Genomic DNA, 22,148 nt, shown 5'->3' with positions numbered 1-22,148 from the left:
TAGTGTTTTGACTGGATTCAGGAAGATCAGCGGTGACTTGACTCTGCTCATGAAGATCAACGGTGACTTGACTTTGCTCATGAAGATCAATGTTGTCTTGACTCTGCTCATGAAGATCAACGGTGACTTGACTTTGCTCATGAAGATCATTGGTGACTTGACTTTGCTCATGAAGATCAACCGTGATTTGCCCTTGCTCATGAAGATCAACGGTGACTTGCCTTTGCTCATGAAGATCAACGGTAACTTGCCTTTGCTCATGAAGATCAACTGTGACTTGCCTTTGCTCATGAAGAACACTGGGGACTTGACTTTGCCCATGAAGGACACTGGGGACTTGACTTTGCCCATGAAGATCAACGGTGACTTGACTCCTGAGGTCTAACTGAAGTAGTGCTTAACTCATGAGTGTTAATGGTGACTTGACCTGACTCTGGAGTGTTAATGGTGACTTGACCTGACTCTGGACGGTCAACGGGAAACTGACTCAACTCTGGAGGGTCAACGGGAACCTGACTCGACTCTGGAGGGTCAACGGGGACCTGACTCGACTCTGGAGGGTCAACGGGGACCTGACTCGACTCTGGAGGGTCAATGGGGACCTGACTCGACTCTGGAGGGTCTGCAGAGGCGCTGGACCGGCGGCCATCTTGAGCAATGGCTCAGTGCCGGCAGCCATCTTGTGCAGTGGCGCTGGGCTGGTGACCACCTTGTGCTGTGGCGCTGGGCTGGCGGCCATCTTGTGCAGTGGTGCTGGGCTGGCGACCACCTTGTGCTGTGGCGCTGGACTGGCGGCCATATTGTGCAGTGGTGCTGGGTTGGCGGTCCTCCTGTCTGGAGACCCCGGTCTAGAGTTGGCCATCCCACCTGGAGAGACAGGTGTGGCTGGGGTATCCCACTGAGACCGATGTTGCACCGTGACAGAAACTGATAAAATAACCACAGCATTAATAACAACCTTGAAATAAGAGCGCAAGTTTTATCTGATGATAATCAGTTACATGAAAGTAGCGTTCGTTTTAGCAAACAGACATTATAGCATTTTTGTACGGAGCCCCGCACATGGCATGCAGGAAAAAATAGTAGGCTAAATCGTGCGCACAATTTACTAATTAATTCCCTCAATGTACTAAAACGTGCACACGATTACTAATTTTACTAATTTGTTCCCTCGATTTGCTAAATTGTGCACACGATTTAGCAAATCAAGGGAACACAATAGTAATCGTGTGCACATTTTAGTAAATTGAGGGAACGAATTAGTAAATCGTGCGCACATTTTATTTATTTTTTCTTGCATGTCATGTGCGACGCTCCATATTTTTGTCTTATGAAACTGAGATAATGAAGTTTTTGCATTGAAAGAGAAGTGATCTGGCGCTCATAGAAATTAAGATGTGCCAGGTTATATCTACAGCTAAGATGAATAAAAAGCAGAATGAACTCAAGAGTTAAAAAACATAAATAAAATAAAATAAAATAAAATTCATGATTGATGCAGTGCTAATTGATATATAATTTATTACAGTACAGAAACTTTAAAGTATATTTTATACCGTATTCTGTGTGGAAAATTGAAATAATTGTATATGAAACAATCAATTGCCGTTAGGAAAGGAAAAAAATATAATTGCAAATGATTGATTATTGTCCAGCAGTGTATTTGATTTCTTATAGCAAATTCAAAGTAATAGATAAGAAAATAATTCCTTGTAAAAAAAAATAATAATAATAATAATAAATAACATACATAAATAAAATTATTGTATTTGACATTTCTGTCACTTCTGAAATGATGGCTACGCCCCTGGTGTGACAAAATCTTAGCCTATACATAATACTTTTAAAGCTTTTTATTAAAATCTTGGTTTACATTCATTTTTACGTATGCCATGTCATGTCATAGCATCATTAAACCAGCATCAAGCAATGGACAAAAGTGTTTGTTTATTTTTTTTATCTCTCTAACCTATGGTTCTGTAACCATAAAGGCTGCTGTGTAATTTGCCTCCTGACTAAGCAATTCTAATTTGAGTGGTACTGGTAGGTTTTTGTGGGAAATACAAGCATTGCACTGTTTTAAATGTGCATCCCAGATACACGGGATTACACAAGATAAAAGAGAATCAGTTGAAAGAAACATAAATTAGCTTTTTAGGTTAAAAGAACAATTTATTTATATGAAATTTGAATGGTATGACAATTAGAGATTAGACTGTACAGAAATTGAAATCTAAAAGTAATGCTAATACACACTATATTCACATTGTCAAGCAACACTGATGTTGTTAACATTAACAATTTGAAAACAAAGTATAACAATAATAATAATTTGCATGGTTTTATGTGATATGAGCTACGCAATTGTTAGATTTAATCACTATTGGTAGTGTGGTTTATTGTAAAGCTTTTTTTCCTCAGTTAGTCAGAACAACAGTGGCAGACGTTGGCCTGAATTTCATTTTGGGAAATGCAGGGAAATTTCCCCCTATAGGTGGCTCTTATGGGGGGGTTATTTGATGGGGCAGTTAGGGTATTTTTGAGACATATTTTCAACTGCCAGGAAACAGGAAATACAAGTCTTCAGAGAAAAAGGAAGTGAAAGTGTAGTTGAGCTGTTGTTTAAATTCATTTTATTCATGAAGTAAAATGGCAGAAGCCAAATTTTCGCAGGATGATCTCATGTGTCCAGTGTGTCTGGATCTCCTGAAGGATCCAGTGACCATCCAGTGCGGACACAGTTACTGTAAGAGCTGTATTACAGACCGCTGGGATCAGGAAGATCAGATGAGAGTCTACAGCTGTCCTCAGTGCAGACAGACCTTCAGTCCAAGACCTGCTTTAGCTAGAAACACCATGCTGGCTGAAATAGTGGTGAAACTGAAGAAGAGGAAACGTCCTGCTGACTGTGACGCTGGAGCTGGAGATGTGCGGTGTGATGTCTGTACTGCAGGAAAATACAAAGCCGTCAAGTCCTGTCTGGTGTGTCAGGAATCTTACTGTCAAACTCATTTTGACCATCATGAGGAACTTCATTTACGTAAGCCACACAAACTGATTGAAGCCACTGGACGACTGCAGGAGATGATCTGCCAGAAACATGAGAAACATCTGGAAATGTACTGTATTACTGACCAACAATGTATTTGTGAGCTGTGTACAAAATATGAGCATAAAAACCACACCACTGTATCAGCCGCAGCACAGAGGACAGAGAAACAGGTATTTAACACTAGCACTTACACTTATGATGTGAAACAAGCTTATATCTCCATTTTAATTAATGTACAATTCATATCTTGCTTCCTGCTTGCCTTGCTGCTGGTTTGTGATTGTAGCTCCATGTAGCTCAGTGTAGCTTTGTTTTTCTGTAGAATCTCTATCTTACTATCACTCTCTGTTGTTTAAAGTTATAAAATTTAACTTAATTCCCACCATATTTCTGATATTATATATATATATATATCAATCTAATCTGATTAATTTGATCGTTCGCTTTTATTCTAAATCTGCGATGCACCTGCATCAGGTTAGCATTCTTTAGCTTGTCATTAGCATTTCCATCCTTCTGTTCTGATCAAAACATTAAACAGGTTCTCCCCACTCATTGATGCACCCACTGAGAAACCTGATGAAAGTGCTCTAGTTATTGGTGATTCCATTGTACGGAATGTGAATATAGAGACACCAGCCACCATAGTCAAATGTTTACCGGGAGCCAGAGTGCCTGACATCTTGGCAAATTTAAAAAGGCTTGCTAATGCTAAACATAAATAAAGTAAGATTGTTATTCACGCCGGTGCTAACAATGTCATAATGCCAGTCGGAGATCACTAAAAATAACATTCAAGAATTGTGTGAACTTGCAAACATGTAATATGCTCTGGTCCCCTCCCTGCTTACCGTGTTGATGAGATGCATAGCATATTTTCATCACTCAATGGCTGGATGTCTAAGTGGTGCCCGCAGAATAACATAGATTTCATAGACAATTGGAAGAGCTTTTGGGGCAGACCTCACCTGTTGAAAAGAGATGGTCTTCCTCCCTCCTGGTGTGGTGCCGCTCTTCTAGTCAAGTCAAGTCACCTTTATTTATATAGCGTTATATAGCCTAAACTCTGGAATAACCTACCTAACATTGTTTGGGAGGCAGACACACTCTTGCAGTTTAAATCTAGATTAAAGACCCATCTCTTTAACCTGGCTTACAGATAACATACTAATATGATTTTAATATCCAAATCCGTTTTTTAGGCTGCATTAATTAGGTAAAACGGAACAGGAAACACTTCCCATAACACCCTATGTACTTGCTACATCATTAGAAGAATGGCATCTACGCTAATATAAATAAATATAATATAAATATATAATATAAAGTAGTTCATAAAGTCATTACTGCTGTGGTGTTGGGAAATGTCAACACTTGTTGAGGCTTTATTTTTCGTTGATTTAGCCACTGTATTGAATAAATACCTGGGGTTATGTTTGTTTTCTTCTAAAAGAGAAGAAAAGTAATCGGATCTAGCAGTTTTTAATGCTTTTCTGTAGGATAGGTTACCTTCCCACCAAGCAATACGAAATACCTCTAGTTTTGTTTTCCTCCAGCTGCGCTCCATTTTTCGGGCTGCTCTCTTTAGGGTGCGAGTATGCTCATTATACCATGGTGTCAAACTGTTTTCCTTAACCTTCCTTAAGCGTAAAGGAGCAACTTTATTTAAAGTGCTAGAAAAGAGAGAGTCCATAGTTTCTGTTACATCAACAAGTTGTTCTGAGGTTTTGGATATGCTAAGGAATTTGGATACATCAGGAAGATAACTTAAAAAGCAGTCTTTTGTGTTAGAAGTGATGGTTCTTCCATACTTGTAACAAGAAGTAGAATTTACCAATTTGGCTATATGAATTTTGCAAAGAACTAAATAATGATCTGAGATATCATCACTTGGCTGAATAATTTCAACACTATCAACATCAATTCCATGTGACAGTATTAAATCTAGAGTATGATTTCGACAATGAGTAGGTCCTGAAACGTGTTGTCTAACACCAATAGAGTTCAGAATGTCTATAAATGCTGATCCCAATGCATCGTTTTCATTATCAACATGGATATTAAAATCACCAACTATTAAAACTTTATCTGCAGCCAGAACTAACTCGGATGTAAAATCACCAAACTCTTTAATAAAGTCTGTATGGTGCCCTGGTGGCCTGTATACAGTAGCCAGTACAAACATAACAGGGGATTTATCATTAACATTTGTTTCTGGATAATGTTAAATGAAGCACCATTACTTCAAACGAGTTATACTTGAAGCCTGCCCTCTGAGAAATCCTGAAAACGTTGTTATAAATTGAAGCAACAACTCCACCTTTGCCTTTTAGACGCGGCTCATGTTTATAACAGTAATCTTGGGGGGTGGACTCATTTAAAATAATGTAATCATCAGGTTTTAGCCAGGTTTCTGTCAAACAGAGTACATCTATATTATGATCAGTGATCATATTATTTACAAAAAGTGTTTTCTCTCTAGAAGAGCGCTCTTCGCTCTTCTCTCTCTGGGGCAGTCGTGGCCTAACGGTTAGAGTGTTGGACTTGCAATCCAAGGGTTGCAAGTTCGATTCTCAGGCTGACAGGAATTGTAGGTCGGGGGAGTGAATGTAAAATATAGCATATGTAGAAATATGGCAAATAGTCTTAGAGTTTGGACTAACTGGGGTCCAGGTCAGAAAGCAGACAGACTGGCTAAACCGACCGTCTGCTAGCTGCCTCACGTCACAGAAGTCTGTTAATTCTCAGCACACAGACACTCTTTCACCTAGATATCACACTATAGAGACTGTGTCTATTCCCCGAACTAGAAAATACAATAAAATGTCCAAACCAAGTTAAAAGTAACTATGTAATTGAGGTTCGACAAAAAAAAAACAGATGCAATACGGATAAAGAAATGATAAAGCTTGGCTTATTGAATATCAAGTCCCTTTCTACGAGAGCACTTTTTGTAAATAATATGATCACTGATCATAATTTAGATGTGCTCTGTTTGACAAAAACCTGGTTAAAACCTGATGATTACATTATTTTAAATCAGTCAGCCCCCCAACTGAGCCTGGTTTCTCCCAAAGTTTTATCTCCATTCTGTCACCGATGGAGTCTTGATTCCTTGCCGCTGTCGCCTCTGGCTTGCTTAGTTCGGGACACTTCAGTTACAGCAATATCATTGACTTGATTGCAAATGATTGTACAGATACTGTTTAAACTGAACTGATATAATGATATCACTGAATTCAGTGATGAACTGCCTTTTTGCATTGTTGACACACTGTTTTCCTAATTAATGTTGTTCAGTTGCTTTTTTGTTAAAAGCGCTATTTAAATAAAGGTGACTTGACTTGACGATGGTGGTAAACAATCATCCTTTCTAGACTTTGAACCAACAGCCATTGGTTATCAGTTCCTCTTTTACAGGATTCACCTGTTCACATGATCATTTAGAGACAGTAGTTTTCTGAAATATATACTGTCATCCATTTCTCCTGCAGAACCAGCTGAAGAAGATGCAGAAGACATCCCAGCAGAGAGAGAAAGATCTTCAGCAGCTGAGAGAGGCTGTGGAGTCCCATAAGGTGAGTCTGGAGAAGAAGAGAGGTTTCTGTCTCTGTCTCACTTCAGACTCTCCTCTTTTAGTCTCACTGAAACTGAATCACTGTGTGTCCTAACAGCGCTCTGCACAAACAGCAGTGGAGGACAGTGAAAGGATCTTTTCTGAGCTCATCCGCTCCACTGAGAGACGCTGCTCTGAGCTGGTACAGCTCTTGATTCCTGATATCAGAGATCAGGAAGAGACTGCAGTGAGTCGAGCTGAAGGACGACTGAAGCAAATGGAGCAGGAGATCAATGATCTGAGGAGGAGAGACGCTGAGCTGGAGCAGCTTTCACACACAAAGGATCACATCCAGTTCCTGCAGGTAACACATATCTAAAAAAACAGGATCATAGTGGACTCGAGCAGATCCTGTTGTGACAAAGACTCACAGAGGAACATTTCATGAGTGTCTTATTATATAATCATCTTCTTCTGAATGAGATGCTGCTTACAAATGGCTTTTGGCTCTGGAAATCGCTTTCTCATTTCTTTCAGCTCTGTCGTCTGGAAGATATATTTAGCTGTCAAACACTGCTAGTGCCACCAACAGTTCAAAACTTCACTGACTTTTCAACTTTTTAAAAAATGGATCAGGTTATCTTCAAAGTATATATATTTAAAGCTGTATATTAGCAATCAGTCGAACAAGGATTTCAGACAAAAATTGAAGGTGTTGCAAATAATTATTTTTTTTACTGAAACTGTGTTCCTTTGTGATTGGGTGGCATGACAACGGAGTAAGGGATCCAGGTACATGCTTTATTAAAGTGCGTAGTTGAAACAGGTAGGGTCAAACACCAGCAAACAACTATGTCCCAGGGCAAAACAAAAGAGTAATCCCAATAACAGGCATTGGTCAGAGCAAGCAGCAAACAATCACAAACCAGGAACAATCCAAAGACAAAAACACAAAGGTAAGAAAACAAGGAAATGTTTAGAAATGTCTCTTAACAGCTAAACAAGACTCAGAAAATTGTGGGTGTGAGATTAAATAGTCCTCTTAATTGGAAAACAGGGCAGAGCCGGCAGAGTAGGGCGAGCCAAAGACCACCTGAACAGAGCAGGTGAAGCTGAAGACTAAAAGGGTGGAACTGAAGAGAACCAGGACAGACTACAGTTGTAGTCGGGCCTTAAAAGTTAGGCCCGACAGGACCCGAGCCCGAACCCATTTACAGCCCAACATTATTTGAATGTGCGCGACACACAGCTCTTTTGCCTTTTGTCAAGAATGAGTCATTTATATGTTTTAACGTAAGTTATTCATGACTAACGTAGACTAGACCACTTGGAAGTTGGAATAAAGAAATAAAATAAGTCCTCTGTAACATCTTAACATCTCAGCACTCTAAATAGGCCTAGGCTCATTTAGCCCATAAATAGACCAACGCACCAATAAAAACAAGTCTTTTTTAACAAATCAAATTAAAATCAATTTTAAATTAAGATGGGTATTTGGCAATAACGAAATTAAGATAAAGTCCCCGCTGGATTCAGCTTCTGGTGAAGCAAATCCAGCGGGGTTTGTGAATAGTATAATGCCAACATTAGCGTATATACTCCCTTTACATTATGCATTTAAGATTCAATGAATATTTAGTTATCATTTGAAAAACCTTTACTCACAGAGATTAGGCTAAGCCTACATGTTTTTGTGGAGGAAAATGATTGAATCTACTGTAGATGGCTTCAGCGTGTTCCTGCGCTCACTGATGGTGTGTCATTATTCACTCATTATTCTAATTATAAACAATGTCAAAACTTTTCCACACCTCAGACTTTGCTTTAGTTGCTGGTGAAACCAAAACGTAATCGCCAGAGGCAAGCCTCCGTTACACCTACTCAGCATCCATTTTCACATCTTTCTCACGCTAATCAAAACATATCACATGACCACTCGTTTTATCTCACAAACCGGAGCGCAAGCCCGAGCCTGGCACGGGCCCACATAAGATGATATAAATTAAGCCCGAACCAGTCGGGTCCCATCAGGTCCTGTCGGGTTCTGGCATAGATCTTCAGCTCTAGGACAGACAGACAGTTCAGAGACGACATCTTTAGCCATAACAGGGCAAGCAGACAATTCTGATAGGACAGGATGAGAGTTCAGAAGTGGGCCCCGTCGGTACGCCCAGGAGGAGACTAAAGTGGTTTTTGTTTTAATCCTCCTAACAGGCAGGGTCCATGACTGGGGAACGTCAGTGTTGGAGGCCCGGGCTCCGGGACTTTCGGCAGGAGATGGTCAAGTTATTTATCGTTCTGCTCGGGGTGATGAGGCGGCAGCCCAGCTGGCATGGCTATGGCAAGGAGGCCGTTCAGTGACTGAGTTTGCCATCGAGTTCAAGACCTTAGTAGCGGCCTGTGACTGGAATGAGGGGTCTTGCAGAGCTGTGTTCTGTGCTGGACTGGATGAAAATATCCTAGACAATATCGCTACCTGCCGAGCTTCTGCGAGGCTTTGATGATCTTGTCGACTTGGCCCTCCATTTGGAGAGCTGCCTTCACCTTTGTTGCCAACAATCCACTGCTCACACCTCTTGGAGGGTGGGAGAAATGACCAGTGACTCCACCTCTGTCTTGCCCCTGCCATCCCCTGCTGACCCTGAACCTATGCAGGTGGGACGCCTGTGACTCTCTCCTCAGCAGAAACAAGAGAGACCCACCCAGGGTTTATTCTTCTACTGTGGGAGGGCCGGACACTTCATCAGCAAATGCCTGCTAAAAGCCAGGGCCCATCAGTAGCCAGGGGTATCGGGGCCTCGACGAGTATGTCGTCAGGTTTTCACCTTCAGATCAATGGGCAATCCGAGTGGGCAAACCAGGTTCTAGAACAAGCTCTCCGCTGCCTGACGTCCCATAATCCGAGTTCTTGGAGTAAATAGGTATCCTGGATTGAATATGCCCACAACTCCTTGCCAGTGGCCACCACAGGTATGTCCCCATCCCAATGCTCCATTGGTTTTCAACCTCCTAATTTCCCCTCTCAGGAGCCCGATGCTGCTGTTCTGTCTGCCTTAGCCTTTTTCCACCGGTGTCGACACTACTTGAGGATGGATGAGGAAACCTTGGCTTGGGTTTCCAGACGAACCAAAGCAGCTGCTTACTGTCACCGAAGTCCTGGTCCCTGCTACGTATTTGGTCAGAGAGTATGGCTGTCAACCAAGGACCTTCCTCTCCAGGTGGCTTCTCGCAAGTTAGCCCCCAGGTTCATGGGGCCATATTAGATCACCAAGGTGTTGAGTCCGGTGGGGGTAAAGCTCAAGTAACATCCCACACTTGGTCAAGTACACCCAGTCTTTCATGTTTCTTGTTTCAAGCATGCGTTTCATTTTCACCTTAACTCATCTGCTAATACTCCTCCCACTCCCCATCTAGTGGATGGTTCCCCAGCCTTTACTGTCAGGAGGTGGCTGGAAGTCAGACGTTGAGGTCGGGATTTCAGTATTTGGTGGACTGGGAGGGATATGGTCTGGAAAAGAGGAGTTGGATATTCTGGATAGGTCATTGCCTATACAGAGATCGTGCCAGATTTTTTTTCATCTTTGAGTTATGTTTTTTTCGCTCTCCCTCCTGCTTTCAGGCAGCATTAACTCCTCCAGCACTACTCTTGCTCGCAATCTCCAGTCACTGTCTTGGCTCTTCTTCACCATGCCAAAAGTGTCCCCGCCTCAACAGCGCCCCCGTCTCTCTGTCAGTTTATCTTGGCTTTACTTTGGTTTTTCGTCCAGAAGGAACTCTTGGAGCTGCTCCAGGCTGCCCTGTAGCTGGTAAGTTTTTTGTTGTCTATTTTTTCCCCTTTTTGAATTTCAAGACTGTCAAATAAACTGACCTTTTGGACCAACTGCAACTGAGTCCAAGTCTCTTAGTGACAGCCACTGACTTGCATTTGATGAATCACTAAGGACCAAAATTTTCAGCTCAGGATTCAGGAAAATTTCAGGATTTTCAGCTAAAAATCTTATCAAAATCTTATCAAAAATCTAAATCTAAATGAAAAGAAAATGTTCATTTTTGTGTGAATTGTGCCTTTAAGTCATGGTCAGGTTCTGTTTGGTTTCAATGTGCTAGAGCATTGTTCAGTCACTCCAGAATTTCTTGATTCTGCCATTGCACAATTTTATGCAAAATTAAACACTGTATTATTTGTAGCATCTTTCATTTTTGTCTGAAATCCTTATACGACTGATTGCTAATATACAGAGTCATGTTTGTGTACTTTCAGTGTCACAGTGCTCTAAAGTTATAAATAATGGTCTGTTTTATTGTAGACTTTGAGCTGCTTTTTTATAGCAAATCTACTCAACCCTACAATGAGACTCCATTGATGTGCTTGAGCTGTTAGATGGACATTTATGTTCTTAGCAGATGTTTTTCCATCCAAACTATTTTCTAGAAAGTTCACATATAGTGTAGAGGGGAGAGACTAGAATCTGTAGCTCTAATGTGATATAATGAATATGAAAAGAATGAAGCTGATGCTGTGAAAGTGCTGGATTGATGTGAGTTACTAATGATCAGTCAAATCAATAAGAGCCGCACAAATCTGATGTTCCTGCAGGTTATTGGGTAAAGTGTGGAGCTGATGAGTTTGATTTCTGTTTTCTGTAGAGTTTCCCGTGTCTCTCAGCACCTCCTGAATCTACAGACATAAATGAAGATCCCTTCAGTTCTCTCGTCTCTTCTGCTGGTCTGAGAGAATCTGTCCATCAGCTGAGAGACAAACTGGAAGATTTCTGCAAAGAGGAGCTCAAGAAGATCTCAGACAGAGGTAAAGTCCTGGAGATTAATATGCTCTCAGAAACCAGTCCATCATCATGAAGAACATCATATTAGAAATGTCTTAGGAATGGATACAGGATCATGAGAATCACACTGTTCATGTCTGTTGATTTCCACAGTCACATTCACCAACATTGTTCCCAGAACCAGGAAGGACTTCCTACAATGTAAGTCAGTATGAAAACCAGCAGAAAAACTCACTGAGTGTGTTCATGTTCTTCCTGTAGAAGGAGAAAGAAGAGTTTTATAACTGGTGATGTAAATTATGATTAGCACAGGATATCTGGTCATCTGTACTGAGACACTGATGATACACTGAACATGAAGAGTTCAGCTACATGAAAAGAACAAACAGATTCATAATTCCTGATTCTGATGTCTTTTATCTCCATCAGATTCCCGTCAGCTCACTCTGGATCCAAACACAGCATACAGACGCTTCCATCTGTCTGAGAATAACAGAGTGATTACTGCCACTAGAAAAGTACAGTCGTATCCTGATCATCCAGACAGATTTGATATGTTTCGTCAGGTGTTGTGTAGAGAGAGTGTGTGTGGACGCTGTTACTGGGAGCTGGAGTGGAGTGGAGGTGATTATGGACTGCGTATAGCAGTGTCATATAAGAGCATCATCAGGAAGGGACGGGGTTATGAGTGTAAGTTTGGATATAATGATCAGTCCTGGAGTTTGGACTGCACTCCCCCGAGTTACTCATTCACACACAATAAGATAGAGACTGGTCTCCCTGTGAAGTCCATCAGCAGTAGAATAGGAGTGTTTGTGGATCACAGTGCAGGAACTCTGTCCTTCTACAGCGTCTCTGACACAATGAGCCTCATCCACACAGTCCAGACCACATTCACTCAGCCGCTCTATCCTGGGTTTTGGGTTTCTGGATCATCAGTGAAACTGTGTTAGACTCAGAATAGTCTGACGAGAGATTCTACCCATAATGCTTTGAGCTGCAAGATAAATTTGTAACAGTAGATGTTATAGAGTCTCTTCTTTTCTCTGAACTTCTGTCAGTGAAATAAAATGTCTGAATAAATATACTAAGTCCTCATATAGAACGTAATGTCAGTGTGTGTGTGTGTGTGTGTGGTTGTGTGTGTGTGAGTCCTGCTGAGTGATGATGTTTCTGTGCTTCTGTCAAACTCTGGGTGCTTTCACACTTGGTTTGGTTGCCTGGTCTGAACTCAAGCTCAATTGCTTGATTCATTGCTTTATTGATTTATGTCAAACAGTTAAAAAATTAGTCAGATTTAAAATCATTACAAAATATTATCATCAAATGTTATATGCAATCTTTAATGGTCTTTTCGGGCAGGATAACAATATCTTGAAATCGTTTCGTTGAGTGTGTCTGCTACACACTGATGATACAGGAAACTTATCCAACACAAATTATATTATTTTATGTATGTAATTATGCAGGAAATATTAAACATGATCATATGTCTGTTATTAGTATCTGAAACTGATTTAAATATACAATGAATAATACAATGCAAGCCTCTGTTACTATATTGCTCTGTAATGATGTGCATAATCTTGGAAATAAAGCTTCATGTCTTTAAGTCTGTACCATATATAGTCAACGTTATTTCTCTGAATAAGTTATGATGTATATTTTTTATGTGGTAAGTTCTATTGAACTCTATTGATAATGCATTGTTGTTTTGGAAACGCACCCCTGGGTTGTAATCTGGATTACATCATCAGATTCCAAAAATGAAGTACTTGTAATTAGTGTATAATACATTGTAAAATGCTCATACTCAGATTATAGTTACTTTTTTATGTATTACATGATTACATTTTATTCACACATTGGCAGTAAATTGTTCATAATTTATTGATTCTTCCTAATTACTCGTTTTATTACTTGTTTTTTTTATTATTAAGAGTGTCATAACATTTAGCTTGGACTATATTCACAAATGTCATGTAAATAAATTTGCAAATCGTGCTTCTGAATTTGGAGGGAAAAACCTCTCAAGCTATTACAGCATTTATGAAACAAAAAATTATGCAAGTTACTAAACACTAGTGATGTGTAGACCTTCAGTAAGTGAAGTTTTATTAACAAGGTTCAGGAGGAGCATGTTCAGATTATCAATCAATTCAACACAGGTGGAGCTCGTCTAGATAATCAACTTAACTAGCACAATATTTAGGCTATATATAGAGCCAACTCACCTCTGTTCCACGACAGTTTTCCGGCATCCTTCCTCCACCTTATCTCCTCACTCTTAACTATTCTCATCCCAAACTATAGGGATTTGGGGGGTCACGCCCAAATATGATAATTATTTTCTCAATTCAAATATATATAATTGCAAACTCATGAACTTTTTATTCTGGAAGTCTGGACAAAAATGTTTTCAAACTAATATTAGTTTGGAAATAAATCTCTAATATTCATAATGACCTGCAGGTAAACAAATACATATTCATATTTTTAGTATTCAAGTGTTAAGTGTCAAGTGTTGAGTATTTTATTTTTATGATTTAATTAATTATTAGCTTTTTATCAACTCACAAACCTGCTTCAGTTTTTATATAAAGCCCAGTTTGGGAAACCCTGCAGGTGTAATGTTTAATGCATTTTATAATGCTGGTATATATATATATATATATAAGGAGAATGTTTTCTTTCTCTTTCTCTTTGCTTTTTTATCATTATGGTATCTTTAATGGTAAGTATAAAACAGGTTTGATTATAAGTAATCTAAAAAGCAGTGAGAATACATTATCTAAAATTAGTAACCTAGAATACGTTACTAACTACAGTTTTCATCATGTAATCTGTAATCATGTAATCAGGTATCATGTAATCTGTAATCACATGTGGTCATGTGACTCATCAGTAGCGGCTCCCGCCAGTCAGCTGAACACTGAACGCATATTCCTTTTAGAAAACAGATCCATTTGTGAGAACATGAAGGAATGCTAAATCTGGACAAAGTTTTCAGTTCTGCAGTAAGTGTAGTAATCAGGATGCAGTATTTCTGCAGTTTTTAAAGCTCTTGTACTGCTTCTCTGTAACTTGTGTTCATTGAGTATTTGTCTGAAACTGACATCTAGTAGACATTTCATGCTTTACAGACTCACAGACAAAGCTGTTTTACACACGTAACTCAAACAGAACCGGGAAACAGGAATCACCTGAGTTCAGGGAAAGAGAAACTAAAGTGTAGTTGAGCTGTTCTGTGTTGTGTCTCTGTATTCATGAACTAAAATGGCAGAAGCCAGATTTTCTCAGGATGAGTTCATTTGTCCAGTGTGTCTGGATCTCCTGAAGGATCCAGTGACCATCCAGTGTGGACACAGTTACTGTAAGAGCTGTATTACAGACTACTGGGATCAGACAAGTGTCTTCAGCTGCCCTCAGTGCAGAGAAACCTTCAGTCCAAGACCTGCTTTACGGAAAAACACCATTCTGGCTGAAATGGTGGAGAAACTGAAGAAGACCAGACTTTCTGCTGACTGTGACACTGTAGCTGGAGATGTTCAGTGTGACGTCTGTACTGGAAGAAAATGCAAAGCTGTCAAGTCCTGTCTGGTGTGTCTGAACTCTTACTGTCAGAATCACCTTGAACAACATGAGAGTTGGTTTAAAGGAAAGAGACACAATTTGACTGAAGCCACTGGACGACTGCAGGAGATGATCTGCCAGAAACATGAGAAGCTCCTTGAGGTTTTCTGTCGCACTGACCAGAAATGTATTTGTGTTCTGTGTGCGATGGATGAACATAAAAACCACAACACGGTATCAGCTGCAGCACAGAGGACAGAGAAACAGGTATTTAAATCTTGATCCTGATGAAATATTGCTAACTATTTTCATATGTTCCCATTTCATATGTGCTTATATCCAGCGCTGGGGGTAACGCATTACAAGTTATGTGAACTATGTATTCAGATTACTTTTCTCAATTAACTAGTAATGTAACACATTACTTTTAAAATAAGGAAAAAACAGGAACAGGGGCAAAACACGACACGGAACAGTCCAGAATCCTGACAGCAAGTTCCTTTGTTTTCCCATTTATTGACTGATAACTCTCCTTTGGGGTTATAGTTATTAAAAAATAAATAAGCAAGCACAGCCCAGGCAACATAAAGTTAAGGAATGGTTAAGGAATTGTATACTTCCCATAAAATAACTAATGCATTTAGTTACTTATTTATGGAGTAACAGAACATTTTAATGCATTGTTTCACATAAAAAGTAACAAACACAATTAGTTACTTTTTTAAGGAGTAATACAATATTGTAATGCATTACTTTTAAAAGTAACTTTCCCCATAACTGTTTATACTGTTTATATGTAATTTCCTTCTCTTTTCCTTGATGTCCCTGGTTGTACTTCTGCCATTGAACATGACATCGACGTAGGAACTTCATGTCCTGTTAAACAGAATGCCTATAGAGTTTAAGAGATTTGCTTAAGCGAGAAGTGAATTATCTGCTTGCTCATAACTTGGCTGAACCTAGTTTTAGTTCATGGAGTTCTCCCTGCGTTTTAGTGAATAAATCTGATGGCTCATATCGATTTTGCACTGATTATCAAAAACTTAATGCTGTGACGAAACCAGACTGCTTCACATTAGCTTGTGTTGACGACTGTGTCGATCATGTTGGCTCAGCCCGATATGTTAGTAAGTTTAACCGGCATCAACAGGTCTTCTCTACTATTGAGATGGAAGCCCTTGCCCTAGTGTTGGCTGTTCAGCATTTTGAGGTCTATCTGTGGTCAATTGCGGTGCCAATCATCGTTTATACGGATCATAACCCTTTGGTTTTCTTGAATCAGATGAAAAATCGAAACCAACGACCTACGCGATGGAGTCTCATTTTATAACCCTTCCATTTAGAAATTAGACATGTAAGGGGAAAAGATAATGTTATTGCTGACGCCCTTTCCAGAGTGTAACATTGTGATGTCTGTGTTGCCTGTTTCTTTCTTTCTAGGGCCCAGAGGTGTTAAAGAATGACATTGAGTATATTTGGACAACTAGAACACTTTATTGTGGTAGTCTCTTGGGTGGTGCTTGACTTTCTCTTTCCTTTTTAGTTTTTGGATTCGTTGCCGAATCTTTTTGAAGAGGGAGGTGTTACGACCCTGTGCTTCCTCTTCTCGCCTGCTGGTGGCGGGATGACTTGGGAGAGTGTGTAGGATTGCACACCCCTGTTGGATAATATCCTCTAATTGTGGAGAGTATAAAGATGGGACTGATCCTCTCAATTTCACTTTCTCCAGGGGATCGGCAGTCCTCAGCTGAAGTCATCGACTCAAACCTTTGTTTTGTTGTAGTCTATCAACATGTCCTCACCATTTGGATTATTATTTAAACCCTAGACATTGTTATATTTTTTTGATATTGAATAAAGAATCTTGCAAGTCAATCAATCTGAAGAAGTGCTCCTATTTTATGTTATGGTCGAGAACGAGCCAGCTCGTTCCCGACCGTCACATAAAGAGGTTCATACATACTGGTTTGATTAACAGGATTCTTTATTTAATATAACAAAAATATAACACAATGTCTAGGGATTAAATAAACAAAAGAAAATACCAGTCCAATGGGCAAGTAACGTTGATAAATAATAATCAACAAAAGAAAACAGGTTGGAGCAGATGACTCCTCTGAAGAACGGGGTTCTCCCAGAGGAAGTACTGAGGCGGAGTCCAGCCAAACATTTATACTCTCCGCCCAGGAATTATTCAATTAGCTTGGACGTCACATGACGATGAGGATAATGGTCATCCTGCCACCATCAGGTAAAGAGAGAGACAGGGTCATAACACCTCCCTCCTCAAAAAGATTCTGCAAAGAATCAAAGAGGGAAAAATAAATAAATAAATAAAAGATATGAAGGAACAATACATAAAGATCAAAGATATGGTCCCTCTATCCATGAAGCATCTCACTCCACCTCATCTCCCAGCACCTCTGGGCCCTAGAAGTGCAAGAAGAAGGGTGGAAACAAGCAACAGTGAAATCATGAGGTTACATTCTAGAAAGAGTGTCAGCTATTATGTTATCCTTCCCTCGTACATGCTTAATCTCCAGGTGGAACGGCTGCAGAATAAGACTCCACCGCATAAATCATTGATTTCGATTTCTCATCCGGTTTAGAAAAACCAGAGGGTTATGATCGGTATAAACGATAATTGGGGCAGCAACTGAACCCAAATATACTTCGAAATGTTGTACAGCTAGCACAAGGGCAAGGGCTTCCTTTTCAATAGTTGAGTAAACTTGTTGAGAACGATTGAACTTCTTTGAAAAATAACTAACAGGATGTTCAACTCCGTTTAGACCTTCTTGTAAAAGAACAGCACCTGCACCGCAAGCGCTAACATCAATGGCAAGACTGAACAACTTCTCAAAGTTTGGAGCATTGAAAATGGGGGCATTTGCTGTCACATCTCAGATCAGTGAAAAACAACCTTCGGACTTAATAAATCGGTCAAAGGAGAAACCACGCTGGCAAAATTCTGGCAAAAACTCTGATAATAACCTATCAATCCGAGAAATCTATGTAACTCACGTCGGTTGGTAGGAATAGGTAAACTACATATAGCTTCAACTTTAGCACCGATGGGATACACATGACCGTTTCCCACAATTTTACCCAAGTAGGTAATAGTCGCTTTTCCAAACTCAGACTTGACAAGATTGATGGTCAAATTAGCCTCTTAGATGTAAAAATAAGTCTTTTATTTGGTTAAGATGATCAGACCAAGAGTTACTATACAAGACAACATCGTCCAGATATGCCTCACAACCGGACATTCCATACAATATACGGTTCACCAAACGTTGGAAAGTAGCAGGGGCATTTCGGACCCCAAAAGGCATTACCGTATACTGCAGGAAGGCATCAGGGGTAACAAATGCAGATAACTCTTTTGCTTAAAGGCACCTGCCAGTACACCTTTAGAAGGTCGAACTTACTCACAAATTGGGCAGAGCCAACATGGTCAACACAGTCGTCAATACGAGGTAAAGGGAAGCAATCGGGTTTGGTTAAAGAATTAAGTTTCCGATAATTGGTACAGAATCGATATGATCCGTCTGCTTTGTTCACTAAAACACAGGGGGAGCTCCATGAACTGAAACTAGATTCAGCCAATTTGTGACTAAGTTAATAGTTCACCTCTCTCTGTAACAATTCTCGTTTTACTGGATTGACTCTATAAGCACTTTGCTTAACAGGAGAGGCAGTTCCTACATCAATATCATGTTCAATGATGAAGTACGACCAGGAACATCAAGGAAAAGTGAAGGAAAGGACATTACTAACTCCGTAAAGTAATTTATTCCCTTCTCGGCCAGATAAGACAAACGACAGGACAAATCACCAAGAATTTTAGAGTTGTTAAGACATCCATCTACTTTTTCCTGAGAAAGAAGACTCCCATCCTCATCAAAATTCCTGGAAGCATCACCACTTATACTGCAAAGAGAAGGAACCCCTAACTGTTGTTCTAGATTAGAGGGATCACACCGTGTCACAATACCAACAGAAGCAGAATTTCCCGGAGCAACATAGAATTTTAACAAGTTAACGTGACAGACCTGCACTTTTTTTTCGACGATCAGGAGAATTCAACAGATAATTATTATCCGAAAGGCACTTAGCTATACTATAAGGTCCAGTAAATTTGGCTTGGAATGGGTTAGTGGGTAGAGGCAACAAAGCCAATACCTGATCACCCACCTGAAACCTCCTAAACTTAGCCTTCCTATCAAAAAGTTGTTGCATTTTTGTTTGAGACTTACCCAGTTTATTTTTAGCTATAGCCCGTGCCTCATAAAGTTTGCAGCGAAATATTAACAGGTTATAGCATTCAGCATAAATGAACAGCAGCTATTAGAAGAGTTTCACTGTTTGGTGAAAATGCCCTGTAAAACTTTATCAACACAATCTTTTGTAAAATAGGATTTGATTAAGCAAAATAAAATAATGGAGGGAACTATTCATCAGCTCTTTGACAAAATCTATACTTATATCTTTCAAAACACAAGTTAAATGCAGTGACAGATGACTTTCTGTTCAGTAAATCTGACTGAATTCAGATGATTTCAGTCATTTATTCACTTTTGTTCATTTATTTTCTTTGTACAGCCGCAGCTTAATTATGCAGCAGAAACACTGTCAGTGTGAAGCTCTATGTCTCTGTCAGTTTCATTTTTATAATACTTACACTTGTAGTGTGAAACAGGCTTAAACTTCATGTGAATTCGCATACTCCTGTCATGATTTCTGGAGTTTCAATCTATGTACAGCCATCAGTTCCATTTTTACTGGATTCATCTGGCTATGTGTTGATTTAGAGCCAGTAGTTTTCTGTGAGATTCACTATCATCTGTTTGTCCTGCAGAAGCAGCTGAAGGAGACGCAGAAGACACTCCAGCAGAGAATCCAGCAGAGAGAGAAAGATCTCCAGCAGCTGAGAGAGACTGTGGAGTCTCATAAGGTGAGTCTGGAGAAGAAGAGAAGTTTGTTTCAGACTCACTGAAGCTGAATCACTGTGTGTCCTAACAGCGCTCTGCACAGACAGCAGTGGAGGACAGTGAGAGGATCTTTACTGAGCTCATCCGCTCCATTGAGAGAAGCCGCTCTGAGCTGATACGACTGATCAGAGATCAGGAAAAGACTGCAGTGAGTCGAGCTGAAGGACGACTGGAGCGACTGGAGCAGGAGATCAATGATCTGAGGAGGAGAGACGCTGAGCTGGAGCAGCTTTCACACACACAGGATCACATCCAGTTCCTGCAGGTAACACAGATCTAGAAGAACAGGATCATAGTGGACTTGAGCAGATCCTGCGGTGACAGAGACTCACAGAGAAACATTTCATGAGTGTCTTATTATATAATCATCAGTCAGACTCTCATCTGATCATCTTTTGAAAGAGACACCACTTATAAATGAGTTTTGATTTCTGTTTTCTGTAGAGTTTCCAGTCTCTCTCAGCACCTCCTGAATCTACAGACGTAAATGATGATCTCTTCTGTTCTCTCGTCTCTTCTGATGGTCTGAGAGAATCTGTCCATCAGCTGAGAGACAAACTGGAGGATTTCTGCAAAGAGCAGCTCAAGAAGATCTCAGACAGAGGTAAAGTCCTGGAGATTAATATGCTCTCAGAAACCAGTCCATCATCATGAAGAACATCATATTAGAAATGTCTTAGGAATGGATACAGGATCATGAGAATCACACTGTTCATGTCTTTTGATTTCCACAGTCACATTCACCAACATTGTTCCCAGAACCAGGAACGACTTCCTACAATGTAAGTCAGTAAGAAAACCAGCAGAAAAACTCACTGAGTGTGTTCATGTTCTTCCTGTAGAAGATGAAAGAAGAGTTTATAACTGATGATGGTAATGATGATTTGCACTGATATCTGGTCATCTGTACTGAGATACTGATGATACACTGAACATGAAGAGTTCAGCTACATGAAAAGATCTAACAGATTCCTAATTCCTGATTCTGATGTGTTTTATCTCCATCAGATCCCCGTCAGCTCACTCTGGATCTAAACACAGTGAATAAAAACCTCTGTCTGTCTGAGAACAACAGAGTGATTACTTACACTAACACAGTCCAGCCGTATCCTGATCATCCAGGCAGATTTGATTACTGGCCTCAGGTGTTCTGTAGAGAGAGTGTGTGTGGACGAAATTACTTGGAGACTGAGTGGAGTGCTGGTGTATCATCAGTTGGTGTCGATATATCAGTTTCATATAAGAGCATGAGCAGGAAGGGACGGGGAGATGAGTGTGTGTTTGGACGTAGTGATCAGTCCTGGTGTTTGTACTGCACTTCCTCCGGAATCTCGTTTGGACACAATAACACATGGACTGATCTCCCTGTAGAGTCCATCAGCAGTAGAATAGGAGTGTTTGTGGATCACAGTGCAGGAACTCTGTCCTTCTACAGCATCTCTGACACAATGAGCCTCATCCACACAGTCCAGACCACATTCACTCAGCCGCTCTATCCTGGGTTTGGTGTTTGCTCTGGATCATCAGTGAAACTGTGTTGATGAATCAGAGTAGATTGACGAGAGATTCTACCCATAATGCTTTGAGCTGCATGATAAATCAGTAACAGTAGATGTTATAGAGTCTCTTCTTTTCTCTTCATGACATTAATACTGCAGCTGAACTTCTGTCAGTGAAATAACATGAATCAAAATAAAGGTGTGTATTAAATCCTCAAATAGACAGTAAGATCAGTGTGTATGTTATTCCAGTGGTAGTTTCTATGCTTTTCTCATCCTCTGCATGTGTTGACTGAAATCAGTCGTTTAGTTTTTAATGTAAAGTCACATCAGTTATTTTTATTATTACTTTATTTATTAAAAATCATTTGAATTCAAATGATCACAGACAAAAAATAATTTTCATTATTCATCTCATGTTTCGCCAACACTTTTCAGTGTTTTGTGTTCTTTTGCCACTGATTTTATTGTCATGCCTTTTTTGTGTGTGTGTGTGAGTGCGCGTGTGTGCGTGCGTGTGTGTGTGTCTGTGTGTGTCTCACTTGTTGGGGGGCAGGTCAGAAGTGCTGGGCAGTAACTGTTTAATCTGCAATCGGATTCCAAAATAAAGTACCTCAAGTATATTACATTTTCAAATGCTCATAGTTACTTTTGGTTACACTTTATTTTAAAGCTGCAGTCCATAACTTT

At 40.0% G+C, this 22,148-nt stretch overlaps 1 protein-coding gene and 1 pseudogene across 1 annotated transcript in view; both read left to right on the top strand.

Annotated features, from left to right (window-relative positions):
- The window catches only part of LOC132124468 (nuclease EXOG, mitochondrial-like), a 344,294-nt gene that overhangs the window by 267,830 nt on the left and 54,316 nt on the right, over nt 1-22,148 (top strand). The gene's annotated exons all lie outside the window — the stretch shown is intronic.
- On the top strand, nt 2,650-21,661 carry LOC132124427 (E3 ubiquitin/ISG15 ligase TRIM25-like; annotated as a pseudogene).

Source organism: Carassius carassius, chromosome 42 (genome assembly GCF_963082965.1).
Source record: "Carassius carassius chromosome 42, fCarCar2.1, whole genome shotgun sequence".
In the NCBI taxonomy this organism is placed as follows: Eukaryota; Metazoa; Chordata; class Actinopteri; order Cypriniformes; family Cyprinidae; genus Carassius; species Carassius carassius.
This window is presented reverse-complemented; position numbering and strand designations above follow the sequence as displayed.